Consider the following 3,513-nt stretch of genomic DNA (forward strand, 5'->3'; position numbering starts at 1 on the left):
TAGTGGTCTTGTTAACCATCAACACTTGATGCTCCTTCTTGATTTCTACCTCCGCAGCTTTCAGCATTGCGAATAGCTCGGGAATAGTCTTGTTCATCCCTTGCACATTATAGTTCATCACGAAGCTCTTATAGCTTGGTGGCAGTGATTGGAGAATTCTGTCAATGACGCAATCATCCGGAAGATTAACTCCCAATTGAATCAAGTGATTATTATACCCAGACATTTTGAGTATATGCTCACTGACAGAACTGTTCTCCTCCATCTTACAGCTATAGAACTTATTGGAGACTTCATATCTCTCAATCCGGGCATTTGCTTGAAATATTAACTTCAACTCCTGGAACATCTCATATGCTCCATCGTAGTATCGTTGTCGTCTCGCCAATCTTATGCTTCCACGACTATCACTACCGTTTAGTAATAAAGTAAAGCATTACATCGCGATTGCATTGCATACAATAAAGCGACAACCATATGGCTCCTGCCAGTTGCCGACAACTCGGTTACAAAACATGATCATCTCATACAAAAAAATTCAGCATCATGCCTTGACCATATCACATCACAACATGCCCTGCAAAAACAAGTTAGACGTCCTCTACTTTGTTGTTGCAAGTTTTACGTGGCTGCTACGGGCTTAAGTAAGAACCAATCTCACCTATGCATCAAAACCACAACGATAGTTTGTCAAATAGACTCCGTTTTAACCTTCGCAAGGACCGGGCGTAGCCATACTTGGTTCAACTAAAGTTGGAGAGACAGTCGCCCGCAAGCCATCTATGTGCAAAGCATGTCGAGGGAACCGGTCTCGCGTAAGCGTACGCGTAAGGTTGGTCCGGGTCGTCTCGTCCAACAATACCGCCGAACCAAAGTATGACATGCTGGTAGGCAGTATGACTTGTATCGTCTACAACTCACTTGTGTTCTACTCGTGCATATAACATCAACATAAATAACCTGGCTCTGATACCACTGTTGGGTTTCATAGTAATTTCAAAAACATTCCTATGCACACGCAAGATCATGTGATGCATAGCAACGAGAGGGGAGAGTTTTGTCTACGTACCCAACGCAGACCGACTGCGGAAGCGCTGACACGACGTAGAGGAAGTAGTTGTACGTCTTCACGATCCAACCGATCAAGCACCGAAACTACGGCACCTCCGAGTTCGAGCACACGTTCAGCTCGATGACGATCCCCGGACTCCGATCCAGCAAAGTGTCGGGGAAGAGTTCCATCAGCACGACGGCGTGGTGACGATCTTGATGAACTACAGCAGCAGGGCTTCGCCTAAACTCCGCTACAGTATTATCGAGGAATATGGTGGCAGGGGGCACCGCACACGGCTAAGGAATAGATCACGTGGATCAACTTGTGTGTTTCTGGGGTGCCTCTACCTCAGTATATAAAGGAGCCAAGGGGGAGGGGGGCGCCGGCCAAGGAGGAGGGCGCAAGAGGAGTCCTACTCCTTCCGGGAGTAGGACTCCCCCCCAATCCTATTCCAACTAGGATTCCCAAGGGGGAAAGAGAGAGAGGGGGGCCAGCCACCTTCTCCTAGTCCTAATAGGACTAGGGGAGGGGGGAGGTGCGCAGCCACCTTGGGCTGCCCCTTTCTCCTTTCCACTAAGGCCCATGAAGGCCCATATGGCTCCCGGGGGGTTTCGGTAACCTCCCGGTAACCCGGTAAAATCCCGATTTCACCCGGAACACTTCCGATATCCAAATATAGGCTTCCAATATATCAATCTTTATGTCTCGACCATTTCGAGACTCCTCGTCATGTCCGTGATCACATCCGGGACTCCGAACAACCTTCGGTACATCAAAATGCATAAACTCATAATATAACTGTCATCGTAACCTTAAGCGTGCGGACCCTACGGGTTCGAGAACAATGTAGACATGACCGAGACACATCTCCGGTCAATAACCAATAGCGGGACCTGGATGCCCATATTGGCTCCTACATATTCTACGAAGATCTTTATCGGTCAGACCGCATAACAACATACGTTGTTCCCTTTGTCATCGGTATGTTACTTGCCCGAGATTCGATCGTCGGTATCCAATACCTAGTTCAATCTCGTTACCGGCAAGTCTCTTTACTCGTTCCGTAATACATCATCTCACAACTAACATATTAGTTGTAATGCTTGCAAGGCTTATGTGATGTGTATTACCGAGAGGGCCCAGAGATACCTCTCCGACAATCGGAGTGACAAATCCTAATCTCGAAATACGCCAACCCAACATCTACCTTTGGAGACACCTGTAATGCTCCTTTATAATCACCCAGTTACGTTGTGACGTTTGGTAGCACCCAAAGTGTTCCTCCGGCAAACGGGAGTTGCATAATCTCATAGTCATAGGAACATGTATAAGTCATGAAGAAAGCAATAGCAACATACTAAACGATCGGGTGCTAAGCTAATGAAATGGGTCATGTCAATCAGATCATTCAACTAATGATGTGACCTCGTTAATCAAATAACAACTCATTGTTCATGGTCAGGAAACATAACCATCTTTGATTAACGAGCTAGTCAAGTAGAGGCATACTAGTGACACTTTGTTTGTCTATGTATTCACACATGTATTATGTTTCCGGTTAATACAATTCTAGCATGAATAATAAACATTTATCATGATTATAAGGAAATAAATAATAACTTTATTATTGCCTCTAGGGCATATTTCCTTCAATATATACCTGGCCGGACTCGGTTCGGTCACTGGAGCCGTCATCACGGTCTCCTTCTTGCACCGCATTGGGTCACCGGAGCCGTCCTCATGTTCTTCTTCTTGCACCGGCATTAGGTCACCGTAGCCAGCTTGTTCACCCTCTCCTTCCAGACCATCGGTTTCATTGAGAAACAACGAGATGGCATCACTTCCTTCTGCGATTATGTCCCTCAACAACGCTTCTTTTGTTGCTTCGTCTAGGGCGGTGTCCATAATTTCTACAAATATTTACAACATGGCAATTATTATTCAAACATGACAGATGGATATATTAGTGCCAAACGTACAACTAGCTACCTAATCATAGCAAGCTACCGGGAGGGGGTATATATCGACAACGACGACACTACATCTATGTCCCTCGACGACCCTCGTTCCCGATAAAAAAAAGAGGAAGAAGAAGAAAAAAAAGAGGAGAGGAAAGAATAGAGGAGAAGAACTCCTCTATTCTTTCTTCTCCACTTTTTTTTCTTCTTCCTCTTCTTTTTTTATCCTCTTCTTCCTCTCATGTTCGAGAGGATCGCCGAGGGGTCGGGAGGTTGCGTAGTGTCAAAGGATTCAACAAAACCATGTCTTCATCATTAGGCGAAAGTAACATGTGCATGATGGTACGAAGCTCTTCAAAGTTGTTCTGGAACGGAGTCACAGATAGGATAATTCGATTTTTTGTACAATGTTCAGCAAGAGCCTTCGGAATATCGCTATTTGGAAGGCCTTTGCTGAATTCGTACCAAAAGGCGGATTATTCTATCCGGGACTCCATTCCA

Source organism: Triticum urartu, chromosome 1A (assembly GCF_056163025.1).
Source record: "Triticum urartu cultivar PI428250 chromosome 1A, HENAU_Tu73, whole genome shotgun sequence".
Taxonomy (NCBI): Eukaryota; Viridiplantae; Streptophyta; class Magnoliopsida; order Poales; family Poaceae; genus Triticum; species Triticum urartu.